Source organism: Podarcis pityusensis, assembly GCF_964106645.2.
Source record: "Podarcis pityusensis genome assembly, chromosome: 2".
In the NCBI taxonomy this organism is placed as follows: domain Eukaryota; kingdom Metazoa; phylum Chordata; class Lepidosauria; order Squamata; family Lacertidae; genus Podarcis; species Podarcis pityusensis.
The window spans coordinates 101,954,774-101,977,186 of NC_138029.1; the positions used below are offsets into that span (position 1 = coordinate 101,954,774).

At 45.1% G+C, this 22,413-nt stretch overlaps 1 protein-coding gene across 1 annotated transcript in view; it reads left to right on the forward strand.

Annotated features, from left to right (window-relative positions):
* The window catches only part of PRICKLE2 (prickle planar cell polarity protein 2), a 267,560-nt gene that overhangs the window by 20,774 nt on the left and 224,373 nt on the right, over positions 1 to 22,413 (forward strand). The window lies entirely within an intron of this gene.

Here is a 22,413-nt window from a genome sequence, read left to right on the forward strand (position 1 = left end):
GCTGAGGTTGTGAGGAGTTGTATTCCAATAACATCTGGAGGGCAGCCATTTACCTTCTCCTTCCCCCCACCCCCACCCCACTAAAAATGCACGGGGCTTATGTTGCAAAATATTCACTCCCTCATTTGTTCATAATTTTATTTGTATGCCGGTTTTCCAGAAGAGAATCGTGATCAAAGCGGCTTATGACAAAGAAAACAGGGCCACATCTCAAACTCAAAAATGTCATAATAACAGGATAAAACATAATAATAGCAAATATAACATAACAATAGACATTTCTGTAAACACTGCAAGGTTACATCAAGAACATTGCACCTCCTGGCAATAGCAAAAATAACAAGGGAGCTTGACGTTGTAACCTTGGACCTAGATACACCTCTCCTCTGCACACAATCTCTCTTCTGCAACAACTCATTAAAAGAGGCAGTAAGCTGGGTAGCTGCAAACTTCCTTCTCATGATGTTGTTCTCTCCTGAAGTTGTAAGGTAAAGGTAAAGGGACCCCTGACCATTAGGTCCAGTTGTGACCGACTCTGGGGTTGCAGCGCTCATCTCGCTTTATTGGCCGAGGGAGCTGGCGTGCAGCTTCTGGGTCATGTGGCCAATATGACCAAGCCGCTTCTGGCGAACCAGAGCAGCGCATGAAAACACTGTTTACCTTCCCACTGGAGCGGTACCTATTTATCTACTTGCACTTTGACGTGCTTTTGTTTTTAAAAGATATTTATTAAGATTTTCAAAATGTTACAAAACAAAAACAAAAAAGAAAAAAGTACAAAAATAAAAATGGCTAAAAACAACTCAATCTTTCCATTACTTATTTTTCATTAGCTTATTTCCCGGACCTCCTCACGCCTCCCTTTTTTGTATTCCAGTTCAGTTTGTTGGTTCAGCAAATCCTTACCCTCTTTGTTTATCCTAGTCTTTAATCTTAAAGTATTGTAACGTTAAATTTTTACCTATTAATAATCCATTTTTCATATTCCCTTATAGTATTACAGCTGAAAATCACTTAGTTTCTATCCAACATCATTCTAACATTCATTAATTTTACAATATTTCTGTAGATAGTCCTTAAATTTCTTCCAATCTTCTTCCACCGACTCTTCTCCCTGGTCTCGGATTCTGCCAGTCATTTCCGCCAGTTCCATATAGTCCATCACCTTCATCTGCCATTCTTCCAGAGTGGGTAGATCTTGTGTCTTCCAATACTTTGCAATGAGTATTCTTGCTGCCGTTGTGGCATACATAAAAAAAGTTCTGTCCTTCTTTGGCACCAATTGGCCGACTATGCCCAGGAGAAAGGCCTCTGGTTTCTTCAAGAAGGTATATTTAAATACCTTTTTCAATTCATTATATATCATCTCCCAGAAAGCCTTAATCCTTGGGCACGTCCACCAAAGGTGAAAGAATGTACCTTCAGTTTCTTTACATTTCCAACATTTGTTATCGGGCAAATGATAAATTTTTGCAAGCTTGACTGGGCTCATGTACCACCTGTATATCATTTTCATAATATTCTCTCTTAAGGCATTACATGCCGTAAACTTCATACCTGTGGTCCATAACTGTTCCCAGTCAGCCATCATTATGTTATGTCCAACATCTTGTGCCCATTTGATCATAGCAGATTTCACCGTTTCATCCTGAGTATTCCATTTCAACAGCAAGTTATACATCTTTGACAAAATCTTAGTTTTGGGTTCTAACAGTTCTGTTTCTAATTTAGATTTTTCCACCTGGAAACCAATTTTCTTGTCCAAATTATATGCCTCCATTATTTGATAATAATGAAGCCAGTCTCGCACTTTGTTTTTTAATTTCTCAAAACACTGCAATTTCAGTCTATCTCCATCTTGTTCCAAAATTTCCCAATATTTCGGCCATTTGGCCTCCATATTGAGCTTTTTCAGAGCTTTCGCTTCCATCGGTGACAGCCACCTTGGGGTTTTATTTTCCAATAAGTCCTTATATCTTATCCAAACATTAAACAATGCTTTCCTGACAATATGGTTTTTAAATGCTTTATGTGCTTTGACCTTATCATACCAAAGATATGCATGCCATCCAAATACATTGTTAAACCCTTCTAGGTCCAAAATGTCAGTGTTTTCAAGAAGCAGCCATTCTTTCAACCAGCAAAAAGCTGCTGATTCATAGTAAAGTTTGAAGTCTGAAGTTCGCACTTTGACGTGCTTTTGAACTGCTAGGTTGGCAGGAGCAGGGACCGAACAACAGGAGCTCAGCCCGTCGCGGGCATTCGAACGGCCGAACTTCTGATCGGCAAGTCCTAGGCTCTGTGGTTTAACCCTCAGCGCCACCCGCGTCCCCCTGAAGTTATAGCCTGTCAATAAATAACTTAGTAGACCTGACCCAAAATCTCTCAGAAGATCCTCGCCCCCACTAATAAAAGAAGGCCGCTTTGCAAAATAAGAAAAGAAAAAAAATACGTTCCACCATTTTTCTCATGAGGAGGCCCCGACTATTTCCTCCCCAACAGTGCCCTGGCATGGCACCGGAACTGGGGCTCAATGGAGAATGCACCATGGCATCTAACTTGCCAACGCAGTTGCCTATGCTGCTGCCTCTTGCAACAACAGAAAAGAAGGAGGCTCTGCTATTCATTCAGTAGAGTAGGGTCGGGGGTTTGAGCCCCACAGTGGGCAAAAAATATTCCTTTATCACAGGATTAGATGACCCTCAGCGTCCCTTCAACTGTACGATTCTTTGAATAGGAACATAGCAAGCTGCCTTCTACCGAGTCACCTACTTGAGGCACCAGAGAGTCAACCTGTGTTCAGAGCTGGTGCTCTGTCTTCACATTTGCCCTGCCCCTGAAAAAATGTTAGAGATTTTCCCTTCCCGTTGGAGAAATTTGTTGAGATGGTCTCCCAATTTCTCCGTCCACAAAGAGGAGAAGGGGGGGATTTTGAGAGACCCTTCGCGTACAGCTCTGCTCAGTTCAGCCAAGTGTCATGTGAAGGCTGCTTCTGAGGTCATAAATGAGCTACAGGGAAGAGGCACTTTCAGGCCCAAACAATAACAGCGTGTCTTGTACCGTGTATTTGTTCTGCTCAGTACAAAATTCCAGGGGTCTGCCGGAATGATATGTGGAAACTCACAATAGGCTCACACAGAAATCTGTGTTGATTAGTTTGATATGTCAGGGCCCAGGTCACTTGACTTGAGTATGCAATTTCTGAAGACTTTACTGTGGGGACTGAAATGCCAGTTCTGGTCTGGAGTCACTACACCACCCTAAGATGCAGTCCTCCAGATGTTTTTGGAGCACATCTCCCTTCACCCTTGACCATTGGCCTTGCTGGCTGGAGCTGATGGGGTCTGACGACTCGCAGCACATGGAGTGCCACAGGTTAATCACCCCTCCTCTAAACCCTCCACATTCCCCTTCTGTAAAATGGAAACAATACTGTTCCCCTTTCAAAGCTTAGGGTGCCACTAACCACAAATCGGGAGATCTGTGAATGCAATATTAAACAATTTAATAGAATCTGTGGGTTGAGCCAGCAATGCAGTGCTAGTGGGAGGGAGGCTAATCCCCCCCCACACACACACATACCATTTTTCCTTCTTAAACTCTCCCAAAGTTGCTATTTGATCCACAGGAAGAATTGTGAAGGTAACTGATGCTAATAGGGGAAACAGAAATTTTGATCAAGGTTAAACTCCCTTCTCCATCACCATGGTCCTGCTTCAAATCAGAGACTCCTGCAGTTGCTATTCAACTTTTTAAAGACGTAGGAAAACCTATAGCTATAGTGGAACGTGAAACTCTTAATCTGAGGGTTGTAGGTTTGAGCCCCACGTTGGGCAAAAAGATTTCCTTGCAGGGGGTCAGACTAGATGGCCCTTATGGTCCCCTCCAGCTCTACAGTTCTACGATTCCATATGGATTTTCCACATTTGCACACCCAATTTACCCCAAAAGAGAAAGGCATCAGAAATACCCTTTGTGTTGGTGGAGTGCCTAGCAGGCCCCCTAGGTGGCGTTAGAACAATAACGAATAGCTGCCACTGTCTGATCTGGTGGTCTTCAAGGAGCGGTGTAAAGACATAAATACTTCAGTGTTTTGTTTTTTACATAGAGCTTGTTTTTGTTCATCCCAATCTTAAACATGTTCCGTGAGGCGTCAGTTGCAGTGAGTCCAACGGGGCCGGAATTGTTTGCCAAGAAGCATGTGCAGGGATCGCAGCCTCGCAGGAGCAGTGGTCAGTGACATCTGCAGATCTGCTGGGTGACATTTTATGGGTCTATGAAAAACCTTTTGGAATATTGAAAACAGAGACAATCTCGCCTGCAGGCTGGCCTTTTCAGAAAAAGAGAAGACAAAGTATTAAGGATAGGGAGTGAGGTAAATGGAGAAGGAAAGATGTTTGAGGTGAGAACATCTAGGAGATGTTCCAGATGTTCTTGGACTCAGACTTCCATCAGCCTGAGCTGTGGAGGCTGGTCCATCAGGGTGAGTGGAGCACTGCTCCACCTATCCCAATCTGTCCTCATCCAGGCCTTACCTACTTGCCTTCCTGCAGCCAATCAGGATCTGGCTCTGTTTGTCATTGGCTCTGGCTTCACCTATTGGGGGTCTTCCTGCGTTCCGCACTTCCAGTCCCGCTGAGCGCCAACTGCCACTGGATGCCTGGGATTCTTTGCTAAAGGGGGAAAAACCTGCAGATCCCCAGTCTCCTTCCTTCTCGACTCTGAGATGTTCTTTGTTTCTGGCTACACCGGCAATGTGCAGTAGTGATGTGTGTGTGTGTGTGTGTGTGTGTGTGTGTGTGTGTGAGGTCACATCATGAGCGTACATCTCTTGTTTTCTGTCCGCTGTGGGTTTCCCATACCACCAGTAAACTCTGCAGCCAAACAATTGAACAGATTATGCTCTCTCGTTAGGAAAACAAAAGAGAAACATGGAGCTTAAGCAGGAGTCTAGGAGGTGGGCAAGAGGAGCAAGGGAGAAGCAAGGCTGGCAGAACGGAAGCTGGGGAGAAAGGGCGATAGATCATATCTTCCTTGCATGCAGGTTCAGCCCCCAACATGATCTCCTAGAGACTTCCTGCTCTAAAGCTTAGTACAGAGCTAGATGGACCAATGATCTGACTCAGTACAAAGCAACTTCCTATGCTTTCACTGCCTTTGAGTTCTTAAAGGTGTAAGCAAACAGGGCAGGGAATTCAGAGAGGAATATGCACATGCGTGCGCGCACACGCACAAACACACCATTGCAAGTAACAATTAATAGAAAACATTGTGAAAGCCAGCTTGATTAGGTTGTTAGAGCCCTGGGCTGGGAACTGGGAGAGCAGGGTTCAAATTTTGCCCTGGAGCTCAATGGGTGACCTTGGACTTCTCAGCCTAACCTACCTCACATGGTTGTTGTGGGGATTAAATGAGGAGGGGGGGAGCCCCCTTGAGCTCCTTGGAGATAAAGGTGGGGTGGTAATGCAATTAATAATTATTCTTATTCAGTGGTACCTCGGGCTACAGACGCTTCAGGTTACAGACTCCGCTAACCTAGAAATAGTACCTCGGGTTAAAAACTTTGCTTCAGGATGAGAACAGAAATTGTGCAGCAGCGGTGCGGCAGCAGTGGGAGGCCCCATTAGCTAAAGTGGTACCTCAGGTTAAGAACAGTTTCAGGTTAAGAACGGACCTCCGGAATGAATTACTGTATTTTTCGCCCTATAGGACGCACTTTTTCCCCTCCAAAAATGAAGGGGAAATCTGTGTGCATCCTATGGGGCGAATGCAGGCTTTCGCTGAAGCGTGGAGAGCGAGAGGGGTCGGTGCGCACTGACCCCTCTCGCTCTCCACGCTTCAGGAAGCTATCAGCAAGCCTGGGGAGCCCGCGGGTGTTCCCGCAGGGCTCCCTAGGCTGCGGATAGCAGCCTGCTGCCTGGAGTGCGGGGCGCGCTGAAGCAGAGCGCCCCGCACTTCGGGCAGATATCCTTTTCTCCTCTAAAAACTACTGTAGGTGCGTTTTTAAAAGCTCGGGCTTCCCCCGCCCCAGCCCCGCGGCTGGGGGGGGGGAAAATAAATTTCCCCCCCTTTATTTCCCCCCCAAAAAACTAGGTGCGTCCTATGGGCCGGTGCGTCCTATAGGGCGAAAAATACGGTAAGTTCTTAACCTGAGGAACCACTGTATTAGAGACTGCTGGAAAAATACAGTAACAGCTAATTCTGGAGAGGGGGCATCTCCGATCACTACACCAGCCCTTGGTCAGCAAAGGCAAGATATGCCATCTCCAATAGGAGAGACAGGCCACCCTGGCCTGGCTTTTCCTGTACATCACTTCCATGACATGCAACTACTGCATAAGCTTAGGAAGGGCTTAAAAGGCCACGTTCTTTCCTAACCTCCCTCCCTCCCTCCAACACACACTCACACACACTCCAGCTGGTAAGCAAAAGTGGGGCTGTGTAGTCACAGCTGCAAGCAATTAACTCAAGCAAAGATCTCTCCCCACCCCACTCCTGCTTTCTTCCCTTTTCTTGACACCAAGCCTCTGTGACTTATGAAAGACTGCCTAGCAACTCTCCAAGAGCAAGATTAAAATGTTCAAGCCCAGCCACAGGCAATTACGGAGGCTTTTTTTAAAAAAAAATTATTTGCTTTTTAAAATTTATTTTGCAAAGAGAGGATCTGTTCCGCAAAGTGAGTGGAGGAAAATCTGCCAGCCGTGGCGCAAGATGTTGCAGATATCCCCATGTGCGCACCACTGATTTACGGCTGCCAGATTGCAACTCAGATACCCTTCCCAAGCCTTTGGAAGGGTCCCAAAGCAGCAGGCAAGGATGGAGCGCTCTGTTCCTGCACAAATCACTTCGCCCATCAGCCCCACTCGCTGCAATGCACAAGGCGGCTTTAGGACTTGGTTGGGTGAGATGGTTTTAGCAGAGACACGTGCTGGGTTTACAGGGGCTGAGTTTTCGAAAGACAGATTTGCTCTGCGAGGGTCCACACGTTTTGACTGGCCTTTATAATTGACTCTGAAAACATCTCCATCGTTTTAGATTCACAAGCATCTCCAAACGATGCGCAAAACGGAAATCGCTACAAATCGAAACAGAAAATCAAGGCAATAAAATATTTTGTTGTTTAGTTGTTTAGTCGTGTCCGACTCTTCGTGACCCCATGGACCAGAGCACGCCAGGCACTCCTGTCTGTCTGTCCGTAATATATAATATATTACGAATCAAATCAAGGTGCTCACATTAGCGTTGGAGGCACAGTTCTCTGCGGTGGCCAGCAGTGCGTTTGTACAGTTCAGGCTGGTGCACCAGCTGTGGCCATTCCTTGAGATGCCTGATTTGACCACAGTGACACATGCCTGCGTTGCATCCTGCTCCGAGACCTGTAATATGCTCTGAGCACTGAAAAGTGCTCAGAAACTTCAGCTGGCTCAAAGAGCTGCAGCCAGATTGCTGACTGGGTCTGGTTATAGGGAGCAGATGAATCCCTTGTTAGAACAGCTCCACTGGCTACCAGTCTGTTTCTGGGCACAATTCAAAGTGCTGGTTATGACCCATAAAGCCCTACGCAGCTTAGGTCCAAGCTACCTGAAAGACCGTATTCCCTCGCATGAACCTGCCTGGGTTTTGAGGACTTCAGGAGAGGGCCTTCTCTTGATGCTGCCACCCTCACAGGCACACTGGGTGGAGATGTCAGAAAGGGCCTTCAGACTTTGGAACTCCCTCCCTAGGGAAGCTAGATGGGCTTCTTCCTTGCTCTGCTTCTCCTGGCAGGCCAACAACAGGCTTTTGGGAATTGTCTGCTTTTAATTAAAGGGCTGGCGCTGTACTGTTTTTATGATAATTGTACTGTTTTTATGATAATTCTTGTTATGTTTTAAACAGATTCTGTATAGGTATATCATTTTAATTCTATCAATGTTTAATTGTTTGTTAATGATTGTTTTCTCTATGCTTTTAGTGGTTGTTGTTTTCAGCTTATTTTTCCCATCAGGTAAAAAGCCAGGAGACATACATACATACATACATACATACATATATGATGTTTAAAACCATAAATGAGTTAGGCCCCTGCCCCCTTCCCTACAGACTCACTCAGAACAGGCATAGGCAAACTCATCCCTCCAGATGTTTTGGGACTACAACTCCCATCATCTCTAGCTAACAGGACCAGTGGTCAGGCATGATGGGAGTTGTAGTCCCAAAACATCTGGAGGGCCGAGTTTGCCTATGCCTGCTCTCAGAAGTTAAGATCAGCAGAGGTGGTGGCCTGGGAAATCGCATTCTTTGTGACAGAGGACTGTGGAGGAGAAGAGGGAAATGTTTTGTTCCACTAGTGCATATCCCTTGTGCTAGTGGAACAGGAGCTTTGCATACAGCCCATAATGTAGAAGCAGAGCCTATTGGAAGGTAGACGACTCCCAAAAACAGGCACCAGAATTATTGATCCCACTTCAAGATTTCACAAGCAACATCGGGGACCCTGTAGCCATCAAGCCCGCTTCTCATTCAGCTAAATCCTCTTTAGGTCTCTGTCCAAATTCAAAGCTGCAACGCTGGCCTCAGCTGGTAAATTGCACATTCAGGAAGACATTTTCCTCGTCATTAGCTCCCATTCAGGACACACCAGCCCACCACAGTCCCTTACTATTAGCAAGCAATCAGCTTAATAAAAGAATTTCCTTCACCCAACAGAACAGCAGTGCCACCTTCCCCCTCCCCTGAGAAACGGTTGTGCCTGAATGTAGGTGTAATTTTTTCCCTTTTACATTTCCCCCGCTTTGTGCTTCGTTTTGAAAGGGCGACTTGAGAACACATGATTTGGTTTCTTTCTGAAACAATGTCGGAAGAATAATATCCATGGTAGCAGTAACCACAGGGAGCATTCACAATATGTCCCCCCCACCCCCCACACACTTCATCTTCTTTTAATTTCTGCCTTCTGAATTTTAACTGTTTACTTTGTACGCAGGAATGGCAGGCTTTATGAGTCTTCTGTGAGCTCTGCTAAAAGGAGAACAGACAAGGATGTTTGCTGTGTTCCTTAGGTGACATGAACGTTTAAAATGTGACATTCCTTCAAGAGTGCGGGAATTCTCTGATTCCCTGCTGGTTGGAGGATGAAGGAAGAAAATGCTGTAGTCTCTCTATTTGGCCATTTTTGATCCTTAATTGTGGTATCCCAAGAAAGCGATGGTTTCTGTCCCAGGCCTCACTCACTGCAACCTCCTATAGATTAGCCCCCAAGGAAATGAAGCCCTGGAGGTTTCTGGGAATGGCTGTAGAAAACAATTGGGGTTTTTTTAACCAGCCATTTGGATGGCAAGAGGCCCATAGGTCAACGTGGAGCACATGGTCTGCATACAGAAAGTCCCAACATCTCATGCAAATAGGCCAACATTTGCAGTACAGTGGTACTTCTGGTTACGTACTTAATTCGTTCCGGAGGTCTGTTCTTAACCTGAAAGTGTTCTTAACTTGAAGCACCACTTTAGCTAATGGGGCCTCCTGCTGCCGCCATGCCGCCAGAGCACAATTTCTGTTCTTATCCTGAAGCAAAATTCTTAACCTGAAGCACTATTTCTGGGTTAGCGGAGTCTGTAACCTGAAGCGTATGTAACCTGAAGCATATGTAACCTGAGGTACCACTGTACAGTGGTACCTCTGGTTACGTACTTAATTCGTTCTGGAGGTCCGTTCTTAACCTGAAACTGTTCTTAACCTGAAGCACCACTTTAGCTAATGGGGCCTCCCGCTGCTGCTGTGCTGCCGCCATGCGATTTCTGTTCTCATCCTGAAGCAAAGTTCTTAACCCGAGGTAATATTTCTGAGTTAGCGGAGTCTGTAACCTGAAGTATCTGTAACCTGAAGCGTCTGTAACCCGAGGTACCAGTGTACAGATTTTGGCTCCAGAATGCAATGTTTGGTTTCTGCAGAAGGTCTTTGATGGCAAGCCTGTACCAACTTACCTGGAAGCAAGTGCCACTGAGGTCAGTTGGACTTGTTTCTGAGTAAACATGCATAGACAGGTATCTGAAGAAGTGTGCATGCACACGAAAGCTTATACCAGAACAAACTTAGTTGGTCTCTAAGGTGCCACTGGACAGTTTTTTTATTTATTTCGACTGCGTCGGACCAGCACGGCTACCTACCTGAATCTAGATGCATAGACAGGGTCAGCCTAACTATTAGGCAGAGGGATGCAACTGCCTCAGGTGGCAACTACTGTGAAGCAGGAAGCAATGGCAAGCAAGGTGTTGGAGGACAGAGCAGTATGTGCTCTGTTGTCATGGACTGGCTGGAAGCTGAGGAGTGGTGGGAGGCATAAGCTGGGGAACCCCCATGGGAAGATGGCTCAGAGCCAGGGGATTGGTGGTGGGACAACGATGCGTGGTCAGAGGGAGAAGAGGGAGCAGACTGGGAGGAGGTGGTGTCGGAAGCTGAAGAGGCATCAGGGTTTAGTGAGCAGGAAGAGGCTGTGGTAGAGAGCAGCCCAGATTCAGAGGTGGAGGAGAGGAGGAGGAGGGCCAAGAGGCAGAAATCAGGCAGGCTGTTGAAAAAGCCAGGGAAGCTCTCCCTCCTGCTGCAACCAGCTCCCATCCTTCCAGTCTCCCAGAACCCGCAGAGGTCTGAAGAGGGTGGAGCAAAGACAGACCAGGTGAAGAGGAGACTTAGGGAGCTGTGGGAAGGTGAGAGCCTTCAGTCCTCACAACTACCTCATTGGGGCAAGACTTATTGGGAAGAGTTGCTGTGCTTACTAGGCCTGAGCTGTTTTGTTTCTTTGAATAAAGAGTTAACTTCACTGGCACCTTGTGAGTTATTGCTGACCTGCGCCCAACTCTCGTCTTGAGACTTGTGGCCTGCCCTATATCCCCTAAGCAACAATGGTGCCCTCAGGTGCTGTGGAAGACACTCTCCCATTGCCAGTGTGGAAATAAGATTCAGATGGAAATCCAGTCAGGTTAGGACCTGGAATGTGAGGGACCGCCATCTTGCCTTTTGCCCCAGGCTGCAAAATGTCTTGGGTTGTCTCCATACATAGAATTATGAGTCATCACTCGCATTTCAAAGGCTACCACCACATAAAAGATTCGTGCTTCTAAACCTCAAAATTACACAACAGAGAACAAGCAGCTACCTAGAAATAATGCAGTGCTGAGGTGCAGGATAATTCTCTTTTTCTTTCTCTCCACATGCAGAATTCATTATAACATTTTATTGCAAGCGTGCGCTCCTGCTGTATTAAATCTATGTTCCAAGCTTTATCTTTAAAGTGGGGGAAATTGCATTGTCTCTAAATGTCACATTTTCAAAAGTCAAACTTATAGGAGGAGAAAATGTGAACGCAATAATATCCTTGTTCCCCACCCCCACGACAACAACAAAAAGGTGTTATGGGCTTAGCACACTGCCCCCACCTACACACACACACACACACACACACACACACGCCCCTGGAATTATCATGATGTATAACCTATCATAAACATTTAAATTTGAATGTATTCAGTGTTGCGGCTCTTTTCCTTTGCTCTGTTAGACTGAAATGTGCATTTTAGTGAAAACAAATTAGGCCTGCACAACAATTTTAGGGATGGGTGAATCTATTTCCAGCCCATATTACCTTCTCATTTTCTAAACCCATAATTCAGTTCTGCCTGTGTAGTAAGCTGCTGTTCTTTTCCCCCAATCCCCTCAAAATACATATTTTGATCATTTCAACAGCTGAGAAGTGTGTTGCAACATTCAGAAGTATGAGATCTGGTAGGCACCCATTGGTCCAAGAGGTGCTGATTAGGTCATTTCCGATAGCAATTCACAAGGACTGCATTCCTCATTACTCCCAAGTAATCTTCTGCTAAATACCAGTTGTTTGGAGATAACTGATAGGAAGGGCTATTGCCTTCATGCTAGGGTGGTTGTGTATCCTCTGTTTTGAAAGGCTGTCAGGAACAATCCTCTGTTCGAAGGCGTTCTCTGTTTCTTCATATTGGTGCTCTTTTCTGTCCTCTTCCCACAGCTGAAACAGAATGCTTTCAAATGGCTAACAACAATGTGCTTCCACGTCTATACAGTGGTACCTCGGATTACATACGCTTCAGGTTACAGACTCCGCTAACCCAGAAATATTACCTCGGGTTAAGAACTTTGCTTCAGGATGAGAACAGAAATCGTGCTAAAGCGGCGCAGCGGCAGCAGGAGGCCCCATTAGTTAAAGTGGTGCTTCAGGTTAAGAACAGTTTCAGGTTAAGAACGGACTTCCGGAATGAATTAAGTACTTAACCTGAGGTACCACTGTATGTGTCATGGACTGGCTGGGCACAGAGGAACAGTGGGAGGCACCAGCTGGGGAACCCCCAAGGGAAGACAGCTCAGAGCCAGGGGATTGGTGTTGGGATGACAATGGGTGGTCAGAGGGAGAAGAGGGAGAAGACTGGGAGGAGCAAGGGTGGGAAAATGAAGAGGCAGCAGGACATAATAAGCAGGGAGAGTCTGTGGCAGAGAGAAGTCCAGAATCAGAGGCAGAAGTGGAAGCAGAGGAGGACGGAGGCCAAGAGGCAGAGTTGAGTCAGGCTGGTGTAGAAGCCAAGGGTGTCTCCCACTTCTACAACAAGCTCCTCTCTCCCCTGATCTCCAAGAACCAGAAATGGTATGAAGAGGGAGAAGCAGAGACATGCGCACCAGCTGAGTCTCAGATTGCTTGGGAAGGACCCAGGGGACGAAGAGGCTTAGTCAGGTGTGGGAAGGCAGGGACCTGCAATCTCCAGGGGTAAGACCTATCAGGAAGAGTTGCTGTGCTCCCTAGGCTTGGCACGACTGAGCAGCCTGTTTCGTCTAATAAAGAGTTAACGTCACTTACTCGGTGTGATTTATTGCTGACTCACTCCTGACAAATTATTTACATGGCCAATGGTTGGCTTGAGAGGGTCCAGCCAGCAAGAGGGATTTTCTTACATTCCTAGTTTCTGTGTATATTGGGAAATACATCTTGAGAGAGTAATAGGGAACCTCAAATGTGGCCCTCCGGTCCTCCCTGTCTGGCCCTCTGAACTCTCCCCAGGCTGCACCCATCATTGGCCTTTCTTCATACTGATTTTGCCTGGCTGGGATTGGTCCTTGAACTCTGATAATGCTTCTTGCTTTTACAGATGGAGGACAGAGGGGAATGTTTGAATGTGTGCAGAAAGTACCCTGCTGGCTACATTTACACGTGTTGGTCTTTCCACTTTTGCCTCTGCCCCCACCCACCACTGGTTTCAGTTCCTTTTGGTTTTTCAGTATAAAGAAGAGAACCTTTAAGATACATACATACACAGAGACAACCCGGCCGCGGGTCACATGATAGTCAGAAGAGGGCCGATTTATCTTTCTTAGAGAGGTGAAGCGCAACGTAGGGTGTATGAAACATAAATATTGAACAGTCTGCCTTCAGGCACCAACACCTCTCCGTATCTGAATCTCGCAACCGTTGTTTTAATAAAGATTCCCCCTCCTAAAAGATTGCTATAAATATTAATATTTCATGAAAAAAGAACATTTATGTCAGCAAGCACCAGATGGCAGCCTATGTTGCTAAGCTGCACCCCTGCATATTATGGAAACTATATGGATTTGGATCGTTTGATTTCTTTTCCCCACACCTCACTGTGGGAGGAAAAAGTACTGGTAATTTCTGCAGGCAGTTTTGCGACCTGTTGTGTTTGTTATTGTTTACCTTTTTCCTATGGGTAGATTTGAAGCTAACTGATAATTTGGTGTACAAGGAGCTGGTTTTAAGAACAGAGCGAAAAGTAATTGGAATCCTACACTTGGAACCATATGCCATCTAGGCAGGATCATAACCACCCACCCAACTCACATATGGAAGCAATACAGTCAATGCCTGCCAGGGAGTTGCCTGCAGAACAAACAGTTCCATCTTATGTTGGTTTCACAACGTAAGAAGAGTCTCCTGGATAAGGTAAAAGGCCCATTTGGGTCAGAATCCTCTTCTCCCAGTGGCCAACCACAAGAAGCCCATAAGCAGGGACCACCTGAGCACTCTTGCTCACCTGCTATGAGTCGTCCTCAAAGTTGACTCATTGATAATACTGTATTTTCTCCCATTCACATTTGTTACCTTATTTGCGTAGAAGCAGCGGGATGACAATGTCAGAGAATGAGCCACTGAAGTATTGTGGCCAGAGCTAACGAAACCAACAGTTCCAAAGCAAAGGCTTTCTGATAAACCAGCAAGCTAATATTTTACTCGTTCCATATCTCAGTAGTAATTAACCTGTAGTAAATGCTTGCAGCGTGTTGCTCAGAGGAGTGCAACCTGTAGACGGGATGATACGCTTTAAAAGCAGTTTATTACCGTGCAGAATCCTGGGGCAGGGGGAGGAACCCACTTAACTTATATCTTAAAAACCATGAGCAATTAAATAAATAACCTGTTGCGAGAGCAGAGCAGACCAAGTTGCTCTTAGCGGCATTTATAACTTCAGGTCACAAATCAACATCACCCAGGTCACGCTGTTGCATATACTTCAGCAAATATATGTAAATTCTGAAGCTGACATTTTCTTTATTTGACCTAGAAGAGGTAAAAAGTTGATGTGAATTTTTTGTGATTTCTCGATTGTTTGTACAGTCCATGAACTTAAGACGACACAGGGTTGGTTCTTACTGCCGTTTGCACTTGTCATGTGAAGCAAGAACAGAGACTGGGATTTGATTGTCGTTTTTTTCGGTCCTGGTTTCTAATTCCCCAATTTTTTTAATGGGATGGACGGACAAGAAACCATTAATTGCCACAAACTGGGAAGGGAATCCTTGGGGCGTGAGTGGAGAAGGAGGGAACTGGTTGTCCTTTAAGGCTTATTCACATAGTGGCAAGTCACTATTCGCCATTGCGTCTGATCCAGACCTCAGTGTCCTGCCAACTCCTTGATTTCTTGCAGCAAAGCATCTCGTGTTGAGAGCACACAGTTTTCTCTCTGCATGAGAAATGGTTCTTGGCTTTGACTTCTGAACAGGTTTTGTTTCTTATTTGAAGATGGAAATTAAGTGCACGTGGGTGTTTTGAGCCTGAGATGGTTATGCCAGATTAACACCAGCCCTATTCAGACATGCATCGTGCATGTAAAGCGTGAGCAGAGCAAGCAGGGGTGAATGCATGAAGTTCTCCCACACACCACTCTGCCCGTTGTTCTCCACAAGTCAGAAGCAAAGTCTGAAGTGGGGAGGCTCCATTCGTGATTTAGAATCCTGCGGAATCACCATGTGGGGAGCCTGTAGTAATAGAACAGGGGTCACCAATATAACACCCCTGAAGACTTTCATTGGTGCTCCCAGAAGCCAGTGCTCTAGAAAGAAAGTTACAAAACAAAATGTGCCAGTACCGTTCTAAGCAATTTCTGTGAAATCGGTCAGCTTGGCTGTTCCCACCTATCAGTGCTTTTAGCCAATAAGTGAAGCCCAAACTGTGATTGATAAGTGAGTTGTTTGGACACCAGGTAATAGGAATCCTTGCAGTGCTAAGCAGCTGCTGTTTTCCAATTGTGATTGTGTGTGTGTGGGGGGGTGCCACCTGGGGGGGGGTATTTTTATTTAACCTTTACCCCTGCACTATTTTTCTGACTTAAATACTCACACCTCCTGCTGAAGCTGCTCTTTGTTCTGGAAAGGAAGTTAGTTTTTGCATTGATAGCAACTTTCCTCCTCCGTCAAATATCACTGGGGGAAAGGAGGATTTTTGCATGGAACACTGCACAAGGGAAAGGAAGGGGATCCCTTGGGCTGCAGGCCCAATTTGTGACTGCTCATTGTCTGATTACTTTAGAGTAGACATGGATAGAAGGAATGCATTCTTGGTAAAACTGTACAAACAATTGCGGCTATGATCCAAGGAGCCTCCTTGAGGCCTGAATACGCTCGCTGGAGTTTTCACCACTTTTCTCTTCTGGACGCAGCTACCTTGGAAACTGCTCCTGATGTTGCCTTGGGTTTTGGGAGGTGGTTTGTGTTCTTCTGCAGATGGTGGTTTCGGAAGTTGTATTGCGAGCATGAAATTTGCCAGGCAGCCTTTTGGATCTGGGCCTACAACTCTGATCCCAAACTCGGCAGGACCGCAGGGTACACATGGAGATTATGTGTGAACAGCAATTGAATGTCAAAGCGTGTTACACTCCTGATGGTGTGTATCTGTTCCGCTCATTGAATTGCACATTCTCTACTCATGGAAAGAATGTTCCTTCTTCATGCAGAGTTCACGTATGCATAAGGGAGCTGTGGGATCAGTACAATTATCCTGGATCTGTGGAAGCTGACAGGAATTCTACCATTAGCTTCTGTGTTGCTGGGATCACCTCCAACGGATTCTTTCCCTTAAAAAACAAACCTTGCATTTTATATAGGAGAAGGGAGCTTGGAGGTTCGCACTTGTTCCACAAGTAGCTGTGTAACGGTGAAAATGCCAAGTCTGTGTTCAATTTAAACTTTTGCTTTCCCACAGCGATACAAAACTGCTCAGAGCAGCTGGGTTTCCAGTATTACACTCTCGACCATGCATTTTATGGCGGAACCATAAAATGCTTTGCTGAATTTTAGAATATTAGCCACTAATTTGAAATGAATTCAACATTCAAGGCACCCAGACCTCCTCCCCCCACCGCCATTTAAGCCAAGCTTTTATGAATGACTAGCATCAACTCACTGTGTTAATAAGATGTGTCAAAAGTATGAAACTAATGATCTTAGAGATAATGCAGGGGGAGGGAAAAGATATTGCTACTAAGGATACAGTGGTACCTCAGGTTAAGTACTTAATTCGTTCCGGAGGTCCGTTCTTAACGTGAAACTGTTCTTAACCTGAAGACCACTTTAGCTAATGGGGCCTCCCACTGTCGCTGCACCACTGCTGCATGATTTCTGTTCTCATCCTGAAGCAAAGTTCTTAACCTGAAGCACTATTTCTGGGTTAGCGGAGTCTGTAACCTGAAGCGTATGTAACCTGAGGTACCACTGTACAATCCACTCTGACCTGGGAGAAAACCCCATTTGAACTCAATGAGCTATTTATTAACAGCATTTGGGTAACAACTTTCATTACAAAAAAAGTATGGTTCACAACCAGATAAAACAACAACCACAATATTGCAATACAGTGGTACCTTGGTACTCGAACGGCTTGGCTCCTGAACAAAGGAGTGTGTGTTCCGGTTAGCAAACGTTTTTCGGAAGCCGAATGTCCGATGCGGCTTACACGGCTTTCGATTGAGTGCAGGAAGCTCCTGTAGCCAATCAGAAGCTGTGCCTTGGTTTCTGAACCGTTTCAGGGGTCAAACGGACTCCCGGAACGGATTACGTTCAAAAACCAAGGTATCACTGTATAACTGGTAATAACACATACAACATAACAGGCTGTTTTTGACTACGTAACTTCTATTTCAAACACAATTCAACATATAATCTCTCACAAAGACCAACACATCATGCAAACAGAACATATCAAGAGAAATTAAAGTCCAATGGATGGTCAGGAGATAAAGTCCATTCGGTTCCTAAATTGGCATATTGGCAGTAACCACAATATGGTGTGCTTATTTTATGATGTTCCACGTATCGCTGTATGTAGATATCGGATCAGATGGAAAACTTGAAGGTATGGCACGACAAGGATTCCGGGATAATACCTTGTTTCGCCCAACCGGGCTTCGTCAGCCGTGCATACTCTAAATTAAACAAACATGATGTAACATCATCCTTATACAAACTAAGTAACATAACATACAAATTAAACAACAAGTTTACATACCATATTCTTGTATGACAGAAACATGGAACCACTGTATAACTAGCTCAACAGAACAAAGTAAAAAAATCCCATTACAGAACCTGGGATTAACGCCTTCATGGTGAGCAGAAACATCCCACAGTCAGAGCCCACTTGATTTCCAGAATTACTTTGAAGGTGGCATGAATAGGATTGTAGCTGGTCTCAGCTTTCTTGTTGGCACTTTTCTCTCTCTCTATTACTATCGTGTTGGTGTCCAGCTTGTGGGCTTCTCATGGGCATCTGGTTGGCCAGTGTGCCAACAGGATGCTGGACTAGATGGGCCCCTGGTCTGATCTAGCAGGGCTCTTCCTATGGTGTGGTATGTTGCTACTTCTATAGCACCACCTAGGTATCTGGCTCTCTACTCAGAAAGGGGATGACAGGTCCCCGTGCCAAGACACTTACAATCAAAACAAGAAAAATCCAGTATTAACAAAATTAATATAGGAGGTAGAGCTGTGGAAAATCCTAAATAAATAAGAGATCAATTTGTGAGGTTTTATACGGAACTATATTGAGCCAAACAGGGCAATATAGAAGAAATGCAAAAATATCTAGAAGACAGTGGAATTTATTGTTGTTGTTTAGTCGTTTAGTCGTGTCCAACTCTTCGTGACCCCATGGATCAGAGCACGCCAGGCACTCCTGTTTTCCACTGCCTCCCGCAGTTTGGTCAGACTCATGTTTGTAGCTTCATGGATCACTGTCTTGCTGTGGCAAAGGGGCTTGAATAACTCAGAGAAGCTATGAGCTATGCCGTGCAGGGCCACCCAAGATGGACAGGTCATAGTGGAGAGTTTTGACCAAACGTGATCCACCTGGAGCAGGAACCAGCAAACCACTCCAGTATCCCTGCCAAGAAAACTCCATGGACAAAGACAACAGACAGTGGAATATAAGATACCAAAAGATAAAATGACAATTTTGAATGGACTGGTGAGAATGATGGAATTACAGCAAGCAGTCTCACAGGCAAAATTAGGGAAGGCACCTGGATCTGATGGACTTTCAGCAATATATTATAAGAAGTTACAAGATTACCTAATGTGACCATTAAAAGACATTATGAATATGACTTTAAATACAAAGGTATTGGCAGAATCTTGGAAGAGTGTGCATATAACTTTGATCCCTAAACAAGATAGAGATCCAGAGCAGGTTAAGAATTATCAACCTATATCTTTGTTGAATAATGATTGTAAACTTTTCGCAGATATATTAGCAAATATATGTGGTTTAGACCACAGCGCCACCCATGTTTGTACTTACTTTGTACAAATACAAAGTCATTTGTTCTTTGGATCAGGTTCAAATCAGAATGAAGCATCACAGAACCATAGAATCATAGTGATGGAAGGGACCCCCGAGGGCCACCTAGGACAAAGCCTTGTGATGCAGGAATAGTTACAAAGGCTTCCTTTAAAGAGTATGGGGAATTTGAAGAAGGTAAGGGAAATAGTCTCACAAAGACCTCTGTGGAGGCTGTTCCAGGCATAAGTGCAGCAAGGGAGAAAGGGCTGGGTTGTTTCAGAGAGGAGGATAGCAGAGGGTAGTGCAAGAGCTGGATGAGCAAAGGTTGGCAGAAAGGTTAAGAGAGGAGAGGTAAGTGCGGGGAGCCGTGAGAAGAAGAGGAGTTTGGATTTGATATCCCGCTTTATCACTTCCTAAGGAGTCTCAAAGCGGCTAACAATCTCCTTTTCCCTTCCTTCCCCACAACAAACACTCTGTGAGGTGAGTGAGGCTGAGAGACTTCAGAGAAGTGTGACTAGCCCAAGGTCAACCAGCAGCCGCATGTGGAGGAGCGAGGACGCGAACCCGGTTCACCAGATTACAAGTCCACCACTCTTAACCACTACATCACACTGGCCCTGGAGAGTTTTGGAGGCAAGGACAAGAAGCCTGCGCAGGGTCCGGGAGCAGACGAGAAGGTAGCACAGGACTTGAAGAGAGGGGTCAGCATAAGCAGCTTACTGTAACTGCAGTCGGATGGTATCCCTTGCAAGATCAGGATCAGTGTAGTTTCTGAATCAGCTTATAGGGCAAGATGTCAGTGTTAGAAGAGCAAGCTGACCCCACCATTCAGCAGTTTGAGCTAAAGCAGTCTTTTCTAGGGCAGATGAGTTGAAGTTCTGTGGCCTGGCAAGCATCCTCTGCCCCCTTGCCCTCCATCTCCATGTCTCTGGATTCTTATTTACTTACTTATTCATTATATTTCTATCTCACCTTTCTTTCAAGGAGCTCAAGCTGGTGCACACTGTTTCCCCCGTCCTCATTTAATCCCCACAACAACCCCGGGAGGTAGGTTAGGTTGACTGGCCCAAGGTCACCCAGTAAGCTCCATGGATGAATGGGGATTCAAACTCTGGTCTCCCAGGTCCTGCTTCAACACTCTAACCACTGCACCACCCATGGCTCTCTTGCACCAAAGAACATCTCTAATATTGCTTTGTTGTGCTCCTCTGCTGTAGCAATGCTCTAGGAAAAACAAAAGGTGCCAGCTGCCCTGGAATGAGGGCACCTTCGTACTCTGGCCATTTGAGAAGGTGCAGTCACAGGAGCTGTTCATCACGAATACGCCTGCATTATTTTTTAAAAAAAATTTAATAACACCAATTTACTCTGGTAACAACTGAGCCAATGGAAGCCCACATTGTTCCGCAGCATTAAAAACCTGCCCGTGCCAATGTCAATAAATGGGAACTACTTAAACACACAGTTAAAATGCTTTATGATATTGCATTGTAGACCTCCGTGCAAAACTGCAGCTTAATTGAATAACCCTGGGAGGGCCCAGGCAAGCAATGGGGCTTAAGAACTGGGAAGCATCAAACAAGCAATAATAAGCTCATGCTAAGGCTAGAGAGGCCAGATCATGCATGGAGTGGGACGATGGGAATGGACCACTTCTTGATGGGTGGGTGGGAGGAATGTTGGCTAAACTGCAGATGATTCTTAAGGATGCTTATGCAGACACTCCCCCGCCCTTTTCTCTATGGAATGTCCAGATATTGTAGGATCTTTTGAGATTTTGAGATCCAACCAGGAGAAGTGATAGAAAAACAGAAGAAGCTAACTTCTGTACACTGGGGGTTTTTTTTGGAGGGGGGTGCCATCTTGTCCTTTGCCTCAGACAGCAAAACGTCATAGAGTGCTAAGTTGCCCAGTAAAATTCTAACTGGTTGGTGAAACTTCGTACCAACATTTGGTAAATATAGCTTGCATCTGGACTAGCAACAAAGCTCATTCTATCTGTTTCTTTGGCTTAGAGACAAGAAACCCCTTTCTGCTTCAGCATGCTACTGACAGTCAGGAATAGTTTGCTGCAGTGAAAATGTTTCTGCTTATTTATGTTCATTTGTTCGTATCTTAGCCTAATAAGTTGAGACACAAGGAAGACTTTTTCCCACTCATGTAACCCCTTCCCTGTCTATAGCTAAATATAGTTCGGAACAAGCCAGATCCACAAAGCATTGTTTAAAATCCTGATTTCCTTTTTGAAGCTGGTAACCATAGTTTACTGGTTTGAGTGAAACAGTAAACTGTGGTCAATTACTCCTCCCCTTTTTTTCTTACTGAGGTGCACTGCGAAGGGACCGAGTGAGCAGGCAAAAGCCTTGGGCATATCTTGGCTTTTGTAGCTGTGATATGATCAACCGAACAGGTCCAGTATGTGAAACCAGAAGCCCAGCAATGGTGGCGGCCTTGAGAAAATATACAATATATAACAGCAGTGCTTGGAATTCATAGTTGCTTTTAGCATCTGATGAAGAATTCAGCAACTAGCTGGATGACAAAGCTAGAAAGGAAGTCTGGCTTGTTATTGAAAATAAATAAAACTAAATGAAAAAAGACGGCCAAAACAAATACCTGAAATGCAACTGAAGAGTTAAAGTGAGTAACGGGTCCCATTTCTGTACTGCTAAGAAACTGAGAGAGGGTCCCCTCCCCCAATGAATTGGGTTGCATGCCAATAGAAAGAAAACATTTCTCCAGCACCTAATGGGGGGGGGGGGAGCAATACAGCCCTCTTAAATGAACTGCAAAAGAATGGAATTGCAGAAAGAATACATTTTCTGTGCACCAGCGCTATACATGGAACAGATTTTGACTGTACTTGACCTTTACGGTGTGTAGGCAGATAAATATGTTGATGAAACTCTAGTAAGGTACTAAATGCGAAAGTTGAATATTCAGTTTGTGGCCACCCATTTAAAGTGATTTTTGTTTTGGTGGAAGGCAGAGGCTCGCAAGCACCAGCAATTTGGCCGTTTCCTCTGAACAATGCCCAGCTGCCCCCCACCTTTCCCTTCCTTCTCCCAATTGCCGCCGATTCTAAAAAATGTGATTTGCGTTCCAGGGATTTTGACGACACCCACTGAACATATTTGCTGCCGTTTCAAAAGAAAGAGAAGGGAAAATCAACCTTTACACCATACTGTTGCTAAGGGATTTTTTTCTTTTTTAAAAAATCTAGGCATTCTTAGCATCTGCAGCTTATAGCGCTATGAGGAGATTGTATGAAGGGAGACAAAAAGTTCCTCTTTGATTTCTTTGGGGAGCCTGGTGATATTTACTGAGAGACTGCTCTGTTGGTTTTTTCC